Source organism: Bombyx mandarina, chromosome 19 (assembly GCF_030267445.1).
Source record: "Bombyx mandarina strain Sakado chromosome 19, ASM3026744v2".
NCBI classification, from domain to species: domain Eukaryota; kingdom Metazoa; phylum Arthropoda; class Insecta; order Lepidoptera; family Bombycidae; genus Bombyx; species Bombyx mandarina.
In genome coordinates, this window is record NC_143225.1 from 10,282,570 (window position 1) to 10,300,640 (window position 18,071).

Genomic DNA, 18,071 nt, shown 5'->3' on the forward strand with positions numbered 1-18,071 from the left:
ATTATTACAAATTTTGTTTTCATGACTGCAGAGAAATGAATTTCGGAATAAATATCCATCTTGTTTGGTATATCTAAACCGCGATTTCAGAAAAAAAATATCGTGAATAAACTACTGACATATTTTAGTGAAATTGAGGGTATGTACTTTAGTGGTGTGAAAGTACCGTATTTATACCTATTTTTGCCTTGAACACGCTTACCGCTTTGAAGGTTATTTAAAAGTTATTACAATACAATAGAGATTTCGACCTTACAATAGCAATAAGCAATATTAAAAAAAACATCTGTTTAACATCAATAAATTTCGATTCACGAAAGTTAAGTTTTATTTAATTTCATAATTCCGTTTCGGATACAGAAAATTAAAAACGATCATTAAAACAATAAAACTCTCCAAATAATATCACAAGAATAACAACATACACCTGTATAAATAATTGCGCAATTACAATACCATAACCCACAGCAAATTTCTATAATTTATGCAATACGATGATAACAATAAAGTTTTATGATGTCTCCATAAACATTATATTTGATTAACTGTAGACATTAATGTAAAAGTAAATAAAATAACAATTTTAAGCTCGACAGTTTGCTCCAAGTTTAAGTACCAGGAAAACAGGGGTATAGAGGGGATATTGAATTTATGTTCGAGAAAAGAGATGGCGTTTACATTATTATGAAGTGAATCGTTATTTAATAGTAGACCAGGTTTAAAGTTTACGAGAATTGTACCTTTGTATATTAGATTTAAATTTAAGTCTTTACAAAAAGAAAAGAAAAAATTTCTGCGTTATTAAATATAATAACAAGAATCTAGAAATACAGAATGTTAAACGATAAAATAAGCTACACGTCTTTTATTAACGATGTCACTTTATGATAGCAAAATAAAGAAGTGAACCTATGAGAGAAACGTCAAACCGATCGTAAAGGGTAAATAAGAAAGAAAAAAGTTAAGCAAATTACAGAGTATAAGTAGCTCTATTCCTCGATTTCAAGAAAGACGGCCGCGCGGCGTGTCCCCAAGGCGTACCTTTTTCGGGAATTCGAATGTTTTCATCCGAAACTTCTAAGTGGTGTGGAAAAGTTGTATATGGCAACCCTACGACATCCAGCGGGCAGTTTATAGCTCAGTCGACGACGCCGACTTTACTGCGCCCTTTTGATAACTCGTCGTAACTTTTTTATGACGCGCGTGCTTATGCGAGCCTGGTACAGCGTTCGGTATTTTATATGAGAAAATGGAGCTGCATCATGGAAAACGACCATGTTTTTTCTTGATTTTTAAATATATTAATAACATACTAGAGGTCCCGCAGTAGTCGAAATTCGACTATAATTAATTGGAATTGTAAGTTTGTACACTATTATGATTGTGTTTTATACTTCTGTAATCACAAATTTCGCCAAGACTACACTATAAAAAATATTAACAAATACAAACAATATTTAATCTATTCTCAATTTGACAACAGACGTCAAGAACAAAAGTTTGACAATAAATAGTATGCATGCGTGTGTGCGTCAAATACATGGTATGTAGTGTGTGTAATGTTTTCTTTATTGATTTAATGTATCTTCCATGCATTATTTAAAAAAAATATTAGCATTGTGCACTTCTTCTCTATATTCTCTATAGGTGTGGAAAATTTCATACTCCTCCGTCCGCGCAATTTTTGTAAAAAGGGATACAAAGTTTTTGCTTCACGTATTAATATATAGATCCTCAACACATACGTGGGAAAGTGAACAACAATTAGTTTACAATAAAAACATTTCCGATAAATTTTATCTATTCAAGCATCACACTCGTGCACTCAGTTAAATGTAGTTAGAAGATTAACCACTACAATTAGCTCGTTAAGACAACCACTAAATTCGTGTATCGTAAATGCAGTAGGTACAATCAAAACCGAAACGCGTCCACTGTTTATCTACAAAACTTAAGACAAGCACGTTTTTAAACGACCAACCAAAGTATTAAAGACCATTAAACGGAGCAAATTGAACCGTAAATAGCTCTAGCAATTTACTTAATAACCAACAGAATTATACCTGGACTTGATTACCTAATTAGCGGCTAGTAGAAGTGAACTTAAATAATTGTAAAACATCTACCTGCTTATTTGTATTCATTCATAATATTACGTTGCGCTACTTTAAGAGGCGTTTTTTGTGTCCGTTGTGTTCGATGTCTTGACACTTTTATGGTAGGAAAGTGGCCGGTAGAAATGTTGATGAGAGGAAATTGTTACTTTGTTGTAAATTTAAATCCGGATTAGTTTGTAACTGAGGATTGACGAGGTTTTATATCTACTCTTATTAGATTTACTAATTAAAAATATAACCGTGTTACTGTTGTTATAATAGTAGAAAAAAAAAAACATTTTAACGTTAAAAAAAGAAGATAAGCAAGATTTTTTTTGTCAGGGAATGCTCGTAGAAAGAATTTTTTTTTATTGCCCTTGTAGGCAGACGAGCATACGGCCCACCTGATGGTGAGTGGTTACCGTCGCACATGGACTTCAGCAATGCCAGGGGCAGAGCCAAGCTGCTGCCTACAAGAGAAGTTTACTAGTATTAAAATTAAAAGACAAACAGAAATTCTACAAAAGACATATCTATTTACTTTATATTTGTCGTATAAGGTCTCATTTTATATGTTTAATAAAGACAGGGCATATACTGTATTCTTAAGTTTGGTTAAGGAAAAATTACGATTCATATGCAAAATTTTAGTGTTTCCAATTAAAAACACAGATTTCCAGGAATTCGGTTCATTGCAGATGAAATTTCGAGGCTTGAAAACATTATTAGATCAAAATCTAGTCAGTATCTACGCTTTATATTTATTTACAGATTTCTCATTCAAATAAAAAAAAAACTTAAGCAAGAATTTAAATGATTCATCAATTTCAAGTCTAGAACTAAATCGCAGCGGATAAGCCGTACAAAAAAAAACATGACGTTCGCTATTGGCTCTAGCATCATTTTATTTCAGTGAAAGACAACATTTTCTTAGATTTCATTGAATCCCACTTTGATTGTCTTTATTCGAACAATAAATATATACTAAGAACCACGACAAATGAAAAATGACTTTAAGAAATATATAATACATAACCAATACAATATGAACTCGACATATTACATTAGATATTCAGAAAACTATGCAACTTATCCAACTTAAGCTTCTTAAAATACTTGCGTTTTAAAAGATTCCAATTGTCATATTAAAAAATATGCTACCAATTGCTTAAGTAGTTAAAATAGAAATAGATTTCAATCAATTTAAAACGATATTCAAAATATCCAAAACAGATAATCTTGAAATCATTCTGTCAGCCATTATAATGGCAACTATAAAATAATTTGTGTAGCCGAAATATTGTTCATCAATCAAAGTTAATGGTGCTTCATTTAACTCGTCTGGGCATCTCGCCCGAAAAGTGTGTTAATGATTTATTATTTGAAGCTGAGTTTTTATTTATTTTTTAAATAAACTTTTCAATCCAATATTAATAACGGTGAAGCGACACACAGTCTTGACTTACTTATTGGAATCGAACGGAAATTAAACGGAGATTAGTCTAGAAAGATGCAGCCATTGGATCCTCTTCGCCATTATAAAACTAATTTCGTTCGAAACATCTAAGTACATGTTCTATTCATATCATATGAAATAGTTTAGTAGAATTACATTTCTATTCGAAAGAAAATAAATGATGAGTCAAACGTTATCAATCGCCTTTATTAAGTAGAGATTCCACAGCCAATTCCACTTTACGGTCAACTTGATAAAAGTTATGAAACGAAATGCAAATAAACGTCGACAGACTCCATTATGGCTCGGCCATATGTTTGTCAATAGGGCGGTTGATTGGGAGTTCCTCGACGCGCTGCAAGCCTGGTAACTCTCAGCTAACAAAGACTTGAATGATGATAGAATTTATTTTGATTTATTTGTAGAGAAATATTGTTCGTATGTGTTGCTTTTTGAAACTTTTTGTTTTATTTTAATGTCCGCAGTAAATAAAATACAAAGTTGTTTTATAGGAAAGTAACAAAGAACAGGAAATATGTTTTTGTTGACTTATATTTTGTGGTTTTATTTTTTTATTTTCACGATTATAGAAACAAACCTATGCGGTATTTCTTTATTACAATTCGGGGAATGCTTAGGATCAAACGTTATTATAATTCAACCAATTTTCTGACCCAACCGTCATCAATTGAACGGGAAGTCGTGACAAAAAATAGATGAAAATGCAGGCAAGCTTCTTGGCTCAGTGAGTGTGGGTGATTTACGTACCGGCCGGGCGAGTTGGCGAGTTGCCCGCGCATCGAACCCGGACCGGCAGTGCACTTACCACGAGAAAAATTGCTAGCTGTAAGGAAATACGCCCGACGATACCCCGACATTAGTTTAAACATGTTGTTTTGGAATGTTTTCGACGGAAAAAAAACAAATTTTTTTTTTTAAAAACAATGTCGAAACTATTCTTTGACTGTTTTATAAGATGAACGTATTCTTGTTTTGAAATATGTGAAAACGATTTTTTTGTGATCGTATTTTCAAAACAGCTTCTTCAACTGAAATGCTACATTATTTTTACGTATTTTGCTTGCTTATTCTGTAGTGCAATACCTTATTTTCCTCGCTTTTGTAGCTCTGTTTCAATTTTAATATATCATTGTACCTACTACTAATGTGTTTTCTTGTCGTATCTCACGGTTCAAAATGACGTAACTACATAATATTTAAGGTTAAATTACTTTACCAGATGGCAGACAAGTCGTTTGTCTTCTTCGTTTGTATAAGGATTGAGCAGGACGGGGAAAGATCTGCTTCCAACCAAGGCAGGTAATAAGGTTGATAGCGGCGTGTATTATCGTGTTAATATTACCTTTAATGGTATTGGATGCTTGATATTATATTAATGAAATGTTGTTTAGAGGTAGGGAAGCAAAGTTATAATGATCTTATTAAACGAGCAATAATACTGTAATAATGCTATTAAATATCTAAGAGGTTCAACGTTAATAACTGATACAAAATCGTGTGAGAACCCAGAAACCTATTAATGATCATGTACATTCTATTTTAAACTTTAATTAGCCAAGATATAAATAACCGCATGAACTATAAACTAATACTGTTATTGGTAATGTAATGTTCTAATGGGTGATGTTGAATCGCCTTTATTAGTGTTGCAATTCCGGTGTAATAGTCAAGAGTAATGGCACTAGATAATTTACAGTTTACTTCAATCCATCCCATAACAGATTTAAATAAAGAATGGCGGTCGCTTTTATAAAAACACGATATTGCCACATTCAAAATAAAACTAAGAAATTGATACAAAGTGCCAAGCACTGGGGTTAGTGCCAGTAACATTATTTGACCCTAGTTGATGCTTTGTTCATTTCAATATTTTAACATTAAGTAAACCAAACCGAATAAATAATACTTAACATATTCAAGTTTGATCAAATCGAAGATTTAAACAGATATTATACGACTGAACATTCGCGCAAACAAAAGTCAAGTATACATTCGTAAGTAAATCGATTTTTCTTTCTCAAAATAACTTTATTTTCGAAGATCAAAGATTAGGATTTCAAATTTATATATTTTATGATATAAAAAAATATGAGCGATGCTATCAGCTCGCTTTTTCGCATTAATATGCGTAAACATTTGTTATCACCAGTATTTTTCTCATAAATACTGTCAAAAGAGCGTAGTTTATCGTTTTTTTATTTTTTGTTGCATAGATGGATGGACGAGCTCACAGCCCACCTGGTGTTAAGTGGTTACTGGAGCCCATAGACATCTACAACGTAAATGCGCCACCCACCTCGAGATACAAGTTCTAAGGTCTCAGTATAGTTACGACGGCTACCCCACCCTTCGAACCGAAACGCATTACTGCTTCACGGCGGAAATAGGCGGGGTGGTGGTACCTACCCGTGCGGACTCCCAAGAGGTCTTACCAGCAGTTTTTTTTTTACTTTACCTATGTTTTGGCTACTATTAACAAAATTAATACATAACTTTATCTTAATTTAAAAGACAGTTAATGTAACTGGTAAAAAATAATAAATTAATGTTGCAAATATGATTAATATTAAAAATATTGAATGTTAATAAACGTTTAAAACACTCGCCTGTAAAATTAGTAAGTTTTGAGATTATACAGTTTTAATGCGTGAGACGAACTGTTGGAAAATAAAAATTGTATTGGTGTATCACTTGAAAAGATTTCTGTTTTAATATTAACATAGACAGCAAACGCAATTCACGGCTCGGACGATATAGATAATGAAGATAACGATTACCTACCGTCAGACGCTACTGCATGACTAAAGCTCACCTTCAGACCAGACGAAGTCTCAATTCCATTTAATCCAAGTAAATAACTAACCTGCCCAACAAAAGTCAGATAATAGAATTCCGATAGATTGTGTAGCTAGTACAGAGTAACAGAACCCCTTCGAAATACAAAACAAACTTAAAAATACACTCATATTGTTAAGAATAGCTTCGTGGTGCGTCATAACAAAAGGACAACATCGTTAAACACACAAACGGGCGACCGGCAACAATAAATACGTCTTCTGTTTAATGTCGATTGAATGGAAACGATAATTAAAGCACAACAAATTAAACTGAGTTATGAAACTGCAAATTATTCATGTTCTTGGAATTTCTCGCATACCTGGCAATATTGGATGTCATTTATTACTTTATTACGATATCCAGATTAGGTTTTTATGTGTATAAAGTCTGCCCTGTTTTCCACAAATGAAATTATTTTAGTAACAAAAATAGGTGATTACTGGTGGTAGGACCACTTGTGAGTCCGCGCGGATAGGTACCACCGCCCTGCCTATTTCTGCCGTGAAGCAGTAATGCGTTTCGGTTTGAAGGGTGGGGCAGCCGTTGTAACTATACTGAGACTAGAACTTGTATCTCAAGGTGGGTGGCGCGTCTACGTTGTAGATGTCTATAGACTCCAGTAACCACTTAACACCAGGTGGGCTGTGAGCTCGCACACCCATGTACGCAATAAATAAAAATTTCAACCTTTCTAGATAAAGATAGAAAGATAACAAAAAATCTGTCCTATTCCATAGAAATGCTAACAGAAACCCCACTATAAACATAAGCAATTTAAAATGTTAATAATTAAATTTTAAAGACTTTTCTGAGGAAATTTTGTTACACGGTTTAAATTGAAGTTTTTATCTACAGTCTTTCTTTTAAGTCATAAATTTAATTATATTGACTTTGTGCTTTTTGCTGTGTTTAGTATTTTATTGAAACGCTATAAAACCAAAGATAAGATTACATTTTATTTATAATCAGCCGTATCAGGCACAAAAAAATCTTTTTTACATCTCGAAAATCTATTGAATCTAATCTAAAATGTGTTTTTAGGGAAATGCCTTCAGGGTTGTGGATATCTTTTTTGGGACTGGGCTCTCTAATAACAAAAGAGAATAGTATATTTGCAGAGATAAAATACTTATCTTCAAAGTTGTATCTCCTTTTAGTTCCTTTGTATATTTTCGTTCAAAGCCTAAGCATAAAATGAAAATCTTACTTCATGGGATTATACTAAGCGTACTATTGCGTTGTTTTAGCGTATAAGGTCAAAGATGTGTAAAAAAGATGACAGACATGCCCCGCTAATCTTGAAGCGAAAGATCCTCAGCAGAATTTTGGATACAATACAGTTAGAAGATGTTGACGCCACTAAAACAAACTGTACAAAAGTCGCTTTCTCTGTCTCTATATCCCTATGTATGCTTAAATCTTTAAAACTACGCAACGGATTTTGATGCGGTTTTTTTTTAATAGATAGAGTGATTGATGAGGAAGGTTTACATGTATAATAACATCCATTAAATAATTCAAAAATAAATTACAGTTTCCGAAGCGAAGCGAGGGCGGTCGCTAGTGTTCTATAAAGAACATTGGCAAAATTTATGAAATTAAACAATGCAACGGATAAACGATTTTGGAAGCAAATTCTAAATCCACTTTTGTGGATAAAGTCAGGAACCCTAAGAAACCGTTGACGCCCTAAGTCAAGTTGACGCCTCAAGTGGTTGGTTGGCACGTAGACAAAGGCGCCAAAATAAAAGGCGTTAGTTAGTCTTGGGAAAATTGGATAGAAACGAGTTTTTTTATTTTTTTTTATTGCCCTTGTAGGCAGACGAGCATACGGCCCACCTGATGGTGAGTGGTTACCGTCGCCCATGGACTTCAGCAATGCCAGGGACAGAGCCAAGCCGCTGCCTACCGCTTAATACTCTGGTTGATTTTTTCGACCAGATTAAGGCTCTGGCTGGCGAGCCAAACCTGACCACCAAAACCTATTTTCAAATTAATCTGTATTTAATGAAAGAATAACGATGATTGTTTGCTGACGTCATGCAAGATATATTGCCAGATTTAAAAATAAAATAAAAATCCAATTACTTAATCTTTGTTTTATCCCATTACACGGTACCGTGGCTGTATTGCTCTTATGAGTTCATAAAATGATAAACGCAATATGCTGCTGTGTATTCTTCAAATCTATTTACTCTGTACCGTTTATCGACGTCGTAAAGAAAACATTTGTACACGTATACGCGAATAACTGTACCGTCATAACTAACAAGAACATTCATAGCACAATATTGTCATCGTTTTGTACCTTTCGAGTTACGAGATGTGATTTCGAGTCACTAAAGCTTACAGAGTGTGTGACACTAATTTTATTTAGTTAATTTATTTATTATAAAATAAAAAGAACACAATATTCCTAACCTAAAAGTACATGTTATTATCCGCAACATGCTTCGTCAGACACTAATTTGTAATAACAACTTTATACATAAGCATGCGAGTGATGTGTCCGGTGTTCAAAATGAAACAGGTTTATGTTTCTCAAAATAAATATTGAAAACTTTTTGGAACAAAAATGTCATTACTTTTTCGTTTTTTTTCTCCCTACCTAATCGTTGTAGTCCAAGAGGCTATTCCAATGACGCTCGAACTGACAGGTGAGCTCAGGGGGCTCAACCTAGAAGGACTTGCTAACATTAGTCCCAGCAAGAGTAGTGCTTTACTGACTCGTCCACCGGATCACAATCGCGTGATTTTACTACTATTGATACTACCACTGAACAATATTATTAGCAATCGCCTCATTTATGTATTCGTATTCACCTCAACAGTTAAATTGCATTTTCACTGAGATCTTTACTCAATTAATTATTTTAATCAAAAATATATCGTACCTTATCTATACATATAAATAAAATTGGAGTGTCTGTTTGTAAAATTGAAATAACCGTTTTTTACTACGTGCATATGAATATATAGACGGTACATACACCAAAATAACATTTTTTTGAATTTTTGTCTGTCTGTCTGTTTGTTCCGGCTAATCTCTAGAACGGCTGGACCGAGTTTGACGAGACTTTCACTGGTAGAAAGCTGATGATCTAAAGAGTAGCTTAGGCTACTTTTTTTCGACTAGCTTCGCCCCGCGGCGTCACCCACGGTACGAAAATAACCGCGGGTAACATCGCGGGACTCTGCTATTAATAATAATATTTAATGTTTCCGAAGCGAAGCGAGGGCGGGTCGCTCGTCTAGAATAAAACTCAGTAAGAATATCATAAACCCGTTCCGAAATTATTAAAGTTCGTAGTCTTTTAAATTAGGTGGCGGAGGAAATTGTTCAAGCCAAAAGCATGGTTTTGCAATGGACGTGCAAGAGAGATAGGAGATCCCTGCAACGACACTCACTCATCTATAAAATGTTTCAATAATACGTCAACGAATTTTTATTCAAAAAGAGGGTAATTTTGGTTGTATTTTTATTTACGTATTAAATAATTTATGCAAATTAACTTAAGAAACATCCCTATTCGTGTTTTCATAAAGAAATAACGAATAATGTTTTTTGAATTTTTAATACACTCGGTATCAAATACTAATAACCTATCTGTTTAAATTCTTCAGCTTATTTTTCAAAGACAAATTTGTTTATTCCTCTTTTTATTTGTAGCTAAAACAATGCAAAATCTAAATAGATAGAATGACAACAAATTGCTTCGACGAAATATCGGGAGAGATATCGAGATATCGATCGCTATTTCACAAGTAAATTCCAGTTCTATTTCACGAGCCATCTAAAATTTACTGTACAATCAAAATTGATTGGGGATTATCAAAACGAAATGGATTACGAACAGACTAAAACATTAATAGTTGTTTAATTGGCGGTATAGATATCTGTTCAATTTGCTGAAATCCTATTCTCAAATAACAACATAATATTGAATGTTGTTAGTAAGTGCCGTCACTATTGTAAAAGATTGGTCGTTCATTTTATAATAAACAAGTGACCCGCTCCGGCTCCGCTCGGGTCTTTAACAAAAAATTCGACGATACTTGACGTGGTTTTATTTTTTTAAATAAAAGAACACTTATTGCGGCATCTATTATAGATTATAGATACAATATTATATTCTATCATCAATAGTTTTTGCAGGGCACGCGATGTAAAGAATATTTTAGGTAATTTTTTTACACTTTGGGCTACATTATTGGAGTTTTAGTAAGGGTCCCTAATTTTTTTCAAAAAAGATTATAGTCTATGTCACTCGAGAATAGTGTAGCTTCCAAACAGTGAAAGAAATTTTGAAATCGGTTCAGTAGTTTCGGAGCCTATTCAATACAAACAAACAAACAAATCTTTCCTCTTTATAATATTAATATAGAAGTATAGATATTTTATGAAATTAATACACACACTAAGCTCTACTTACTTACCTAGATCATACGTTTTCACATTCGATTTACTCTATAAATACTATGACTTAAGATTCACTTTACAATGATCATATACAGGCCTTACAAATTAATAGCGTGTTGAATTATAAAATTATTCCGTTATTACTATTCGCTAACGTCAGGGTGCTTAATTTGAAAAAAAATACTGCCTTTTATCAATCGCTTCCCCAAAAACAGTATTTTAATAGTTTTGATTATTTTAAAAATATTATTTTATTATTAAATATATAAAGAATATGAACCCAAGCCATTCTCATTGTTTTAAAAACAATTTTAAAACTAAATGACGCTCTCATAATAACTCAAATAAACAAAGGGACCGTTGTCCCTTGCACGTAAAAAGCTTTTGAGGGGAGCCATGTTGTAAGTGGATTTTTTCACAACTATTGCAATGTAACTCTTATTCTTATTAGCTTAAGGTTTTCTTTGGATCGAATGTACTTCTCTAAGAAACACAGCTTTGCATTTTACATCTTTCTTCGTTTAGAATCGACTGTAAATTTTAAGTTTAGTGTTCCGGCAGTAGTGGGAATTTGAATCTAACATTGAAAATTTATGTTTCTATCAAAATTTTATTCTACGACAGGCAAAGACTCTGCTCCTGACTCTAAAACAAGTGGGCCGCGTGATCATGTGCCTACTGAGGCAATAAGAAAAAAAGTACAGGCAGGATATTAATAAAACAAGTTGTAATAAAGTTAAGATATCAAAACCTTTTTAGATACTTTTAAAGCTAGAGCAATACATCATTTAATATTGTCATTATAAATATGAGATTAATATTTATATGTTTTAGTTTAATGACACAATAATTCATCTAATGAAAGACTATATGTACATAATAAATCAAGCCGCTAGAATCCATTAAGTCAAATCTATGGCAATATCGCTAGTCTGGGTTTATCGATGTGTTAATTAGAAACGTTCTTGTATAGGTATTCCGCATTTCAACTATCTTGTCGTACCATTTTAAATAAACATATTAATTCCAGAACAGTAATAAAAAAGTATCTACTCTTATTTTGTATGTTATAACTAATCTGATAAAATCTGTCCATTAAAACGCTTAATTAACTGTAGACAAGATAAAGATGTTTACATATTTATGAGCTACTCACAGATGAACATTAACACTTAAATACCAATCTAAACAATATGTTAATTTATATTATCTAAATTTAAACATAGCGTTTAAAAATAACATTTTTTTATGTACGCTAATAATAATTACATTAGATAAAAACGAAATTATCTCACCGTTCCCAAGTAGATCTAGTGATGATTCGCGATGGCAATCCAAAAGAGACACAATCCGATAAAGCACTATACGGCACTATAGTTAACACTGACACTGCTACGTACCGGCACGACTTCAATGCACCATCACTAGACACACAGGCATCCCGGTAACGATTCCCGCACAAGAATCGGGCTTCTCCGCACACCTACGGAGAGACAAAGGAACCATCAGCATACACAGCACATTCGAAACAAGAAATTTGCAGTCGCACGACACACACAATGCAGTGCAGAACAGCGACGCGATAAAAAGCGAACACGAAATAAACGCGCGTCACAATCGCGCGCCGCACGTATACTGACTCCGACCAAAACGGCGGGCGCGCGGACAGTCAGGCACGGAATTCGAATCGTGATGTTTCTGTACAAGCAGCGGCAACAATCATTTCACGCTTCACTAAGTGTAAGAGCAAAGTGTAAAATCACAGACAAACACTAACGTGTACATACTTTGTGTTCGCGGTAATGCTGACGATGTACTTGCGGTTTCCGAGATGCTAATTTAAAAACAACGGTAACCACAAACTCGTGCAAGGTAACGTCTTTCAATGCTTCAGCACTAATGATTGGTAATAAAATTGGAGGTTTATCTATGCTGAAATTGAACTTAGTTACGCATTCGCATGTTATACTTACCTACCTAATTGGAATGCCGATCAGTCTATGCCGAACTATTTATGACAAAACGTTACATACTGTATGTCTTTTAAAATATATGCAAAGAAAAACCTTTTTAAAGAGATTTTTCTTTTATAAATTAACTGAACTCTCTGTCATTGAAAAAAAAGACGAGTTCAGTTTTATTTAATTCAACAATATTGTGTAAAATGATTTGTGAAAAATAAAGGCTTTAAATGTTGTTTTCTTAATAATATTATACAGAAAACGCAATTAAGTATTTTATAATTGTTTAACCACTTTTAGAATATTCCATGTCATTGTAATAGGTTGGGGAAAAAGTTTTTTCGTATTTTTAAAAAAAATTCACTGCCTTTTTTAATATAGTTTATTTACATTTAATTAAAGTATGTAGGTACTATTTTGTTCGATAACTTTTTACCATCTTGTTACATGATCCCATTGCTCTAGAAATTTTGGGGCTTCTGATCAAAATACCGCGACAATTGGTTTTGGCAGTACTCTCGTGATGTTAACCTGACACTGCCTAAAGAATTCTGAACAGACCGAAACAGGTGGAAATCTGAAGGTCAGGACTATACGACAGATGCATTAACAACTCCCAGCCAAGTCTTCTTATTTTTTGCTGAGTGGCTAAATATGTGTGAGGTCTAGCGTTATCATGATGAAAAACCACACCCCTTTTGTTGATTAATTTCGGCCGCTTTCTCTCAACTTTTTCCTTTAATCTCATCAGTTGTTCGCAGTAGAGTTTAGAATCGATGTTCCTGCCTGGTGGTAACAGCTCATAATAAATAATGCCCTTCCAATCCCACCACACACACAGCATCACCTTGTTGCGAGTTAACCCGGATTTCGTCACAGTCTGTGAAGCCTGACCGGCCTTTGACCACGACCTTTTTCGCACGTTCTTGTCGTACGTGATTCACTTTTCATCACCAGTTATCAGCTTCTTCAAAAATGGTTCGGTTTCATTACGTCGTAATACAGAATCACAAACGAGTACACGGTTCATTAGGTTTCTTTCAGTGAGCTCGTGAGGTGGTACCCAAATATCGAGCTTGTTTGTGTACCCAGTTTTTTTCAAATGCGCTAAAACTGTTTTGTGGTCAATTCAAAGTTCTTCAGCTACGTCGTAACTACTGATATGCCGAACTTGCTCCACTTTTTCAAAAATGGCATCCATTTTATCCGTAATAGGGCGCGAGAACGACGTGCATCTTTGATATCAAAATTTCCGGATTGAAAACGCTTAAACCAAATTTGTGTTACCCTCACAGATACTGCACTAGGTCCATAAACATCGCAAAACTTTTTCGCGGCATGCGTTGCATTTTTACCTTTTTTGTAATAAAATTTTAAAATGTATCGAATATCTTCATTAGATTCACTCATCTTGACAGTACGAAAAATCAATAAAATCACACATTTTCCTAATTTGAATTTGGAATTATCTGCTTTAAAATTTAAACTTTTAATGATACCTAAACCAGCCAGATACAAATAGTATAGACAAAGAGTTATTATTGCAAGTTCATACATACTATAATGCGAAAAGACTTTTCCCCAACCTATTATATCACTCGAATGTTCGTGAATAGAAAACACGAGATGCCGTTGAAAGCTACACTGAACGAATTTAAAAAACGTAGGAAACCGCATGGATGCTTGTAAAATCGAATTTAGCGCGTAAACTTCACGAAGCTGCTGTGTGTTATGTCATTTCAGGCCAAAACGCTTGCAATTCAAGCAAACCATAGATCATACACTAATACACAACGATTACTCACATATGACATCAGAGGCTGTGATTAATGAAGCCGAACGTGTAGTGTGAGAATTATTAGACAATATTTCGTTTATTAACTTTTAATCATCGGTAAATAATATCTTCACATCTTATATTTTTATTATGTAAAAGAACATTTAACGCAATTTTCACTAATAACGGTTCGAACACACGGAAAATCAAATTTGTACATGATGACCGATGGTTAAGAAATGATTTTATTGCCTAATACTCGGACCAGTATCAGTAATAGATCAGTATCAGTAAGTAATAGATCAGTAAGAGAATATAAGTTCGAAATATTAAAACGCTTGGTAAAAACTATAAAGCGAGTTTTTTTGTTTGACTTCGGTCTACATTTACATATTCTCAAACACATTAAAGTTCAAATTTAATTTAATTTAAATTATATAAGTCTATTTTTCAGTGTTTTGTTATTACTGTCCGCTTGTCTATTATAAACGCGACGATGATAGATCAACAGTACATTTAAGCTCTTAACACATTGATTCCCATGTAGGTCACCGGTGCCCTACGCACGCACTGAAGTAATTATGTCGACGCTTGCAGCTGAAAGTAAGTATTGTACTTTTTGACGAAGCATGTTGCTGATAGCTCTATTTCTGTAATCTGACGAAGCATGTTGCGGATAATAACATGTACTTTTAGGTTAGGAATATTGTGTTCTTTTTTTTATAATAAATAAAGTTAAATTATGTCGATGTCTGTTACTAAGTGCCTGGATTGCGTAACTTTGCCTTTTTTGTTTGTTAATGTTTTAGTCTCTTAGAAATAGATTCATATTCAGTATCTTCGGATTCAGCTTTCCCACAGTCTGCCAGATATCCCGGCGCCTTAATAAGAAGAACGAAGAGGGCAATCGATATAATTACTTCAGTGCGCCGCGTAGGACACCGGTGACCTACAGGGCAGTCAACGTGTTAATGTACTTCAGTTACTTAGTAAACAGTGGTAACTTTTATATTATATGAGGCGACCGCATATGTTAGGAGCGCGCGGTAGGTGGTAATAAAATGATTTTTTCCTCTACACGCCTCGAGAAAACCATGTGAGGCAATAAAAAGTTATGTTCAAACATCGAAATCGTAAAGTTTATTTGTGTAATACATTTTCTTTAAAGCAAACGGATAATTACAAAGCGTTTTATGATCTGTTACAACGTTCGTCGGGTACGAATATATATATACCTATATATTATTTTTTAAATGGCAATTTGCCGATACTTTCAGCAATTTCTGCCAGTGTCGTGTTATGGCTACACATGGAACATTGTGGAGCTATTTAAACACACTTTATATTATAAAAAATATCCAATTTTGGCAATAATAATGGTGCCCGGGACTAACACAAAATTAATGTTACTATAAACTTACATATTATAATAAAGATTATGTACAGAGAATAATGCACTACATATAATTATAATTTTAATGGAGTTAGTAGTTATAAACTTAATAAAAGCACTTATATATTAAGCACGGATATATTCATTACTGGTGGTAGGACCTCTAGTGAGTCCGCGCGGGTTGGTACCACCGCCCTGCCTATTTCTGCCGTGAAGCAGTAATGCGTTTCGGTTTGAAGGGTAGGGCAGCCGTTGTAACTATACTGAGACCTTAGAACTTCAACCGAACTCTCAAGGTGGGTGGCGCATTTACGTTGTAGATATCTATGGGCTCCAGTAACCACTTAACACCAGGTGAGCTGTGAGCTCGTCCACACATCTAAGCAATAAAAAAAAAAAAAAATATTACCGAAATGGATTGCATCTATATAATCAAAATTGAGAGACGGGTAACGTGTAGTTTAGTTAGTTACTGTTTCTTGGAAATTCTTTGGTGGTTTATGTAAATAAGCACTGAGTCGACGCCACGTTTTGTTTATTTTAAACGGAATTACTAAGACATTTACGAACAGATTTAAAATTGTTTGATTACATTTTTATATTTATAATATTTTTGTATACCGTTACAATTGCTTTTTTATTCTGTTTTTTTTTTATTACTGTTCGTATCTTTACTGTGTATCTTAAAAGAATAACATAATTTATTTAGTTTTAAAATAAAGTTTTTAGAAGGAATTTTAGATAAAAATAAACTTTGTGCGTTGAAAATGTACCATATTAGCAATTTAGCATCCAAATTATGAAATTAAACTTTTTTTTTTTGACAAAAAATGCTAATGAGCATACCTAGTATTTTAGTGAATTGTATAATTTTAACATAAAATAGTTCAAACAAAAACATTTTTATGATCTCTAAATATTCCTCATAAACCTTTATCTGTGTTCATTATAATATAAACCGCATTACCTATATTCGGAATCTATTATAATTATGTTTTATCGTTCACGCTATTAATAGACATTAATTATTTATCCACCAATGTTTCCATACACACGAAACGAAGCAAACATAATAATAAATGAAAATAAATATAATTCCGAAAATAACATCAAAAGGAAATGAGAAATTATTCCGGCGTAGTCATTAACTGTATAGTAAATTGGTACGCGCTCCTTACTTCTGGGAGGTTTGTTTAAAAAAGACGCACGTTCCCAGCCAGCCGGGAGCTTCAATGGCCGAAACTATTGACATTTTAATCTTGGCCCGATGAGGCAGACAGCGAGAAAGAGCACGAGGGACTGACGCCTGTTGGCTTTCCGAGAAACAACCTAAAGGGCGTCCACACACGGCGAAGAAACTATTTTATCTTAACACTAGCTTTTGCCCGCGACTTTTGTCCGCGACTGGAATAGTTACTTTGGCATAACGCTAAATTTTACCCCCCACTTCATTTACCTAAAAAGTGAAAATATTTTGAAACATTCTTTACTGGTGCTACACTTGTATTGGTCTTACCGTAATGTTATATAGCCTATAGCCTTCCTCAACAAATGGGCTATCTAACACTAAAAGAATTTTCATCAAATCGGACCAGCAGGTTCTGAGATTAGCGCGTTCAAACAAACAAACTCTTCAGCTTTATAATATTAGTATATATACAATATCGCTCGCTATACATTTTGTATGAACTATCAAATATATGTGACCTTAACCGCGTGTGATAGTTCATACGAAATGTTTACCGAGCGATATTGTATGTTAAGATAAAATATTATAGGTTTTTTGTTTTATGATTGAAGGATTACTGGTGGATTGCTTTCCAATTTCGCCAGGACAGGTGGGCGAGCAAAGTTTTGCTAACAGCTGCCCGAAGAAGACCTAACAACTCAAGAGCAGTTGCTTCGCGAATGAATTTACTACCGGATCGGAATCGCGACCCGCTGAGAGGATGCGGCGAGAAACTCAGGGGACTGATGCATGGGTTAGGTTAGGTTATGCACGTCGAGCTCTTTGTCGAGTTCGACGAGTACGGTTAAATCAAACCAAATCATTTTTTTTTTATTCAACATAAATGAAAGTACACACTTGTTGAACGTCAAAAGGAACTA

General features: G+C 33.9%; 1 protein-coding gene across 6 annotated transcripts in view; it reads right to left on the reverse strand.

The window, feature by feature from the left end:
* LOC114239547 (uncharacterized) overlaps positions 1-18,071 on the reverse strand; it is a 131,064-nt gene that overhangs the window by 90,639 nt on the left and 22,354 nt on the right. For 3 of the 6 annotated variants that reach the window (XM_028169807.2, XM_028169781.2, XM_028169815.2), the window contains exon 2: positions 12,127-12,314. The exons of 2 other annotated variants lie outside the window; for them this stretch is intronic. The gene's annotated coding sequence lies outside the window, so the exon portion shown is untranslated. The remainder of the gene's footprint in view (positions 1-12,126; positions 12,315-18,071) is intronic. One more of the 6 variants, XM_028169789.2, reaches the window with a different exon arrangement.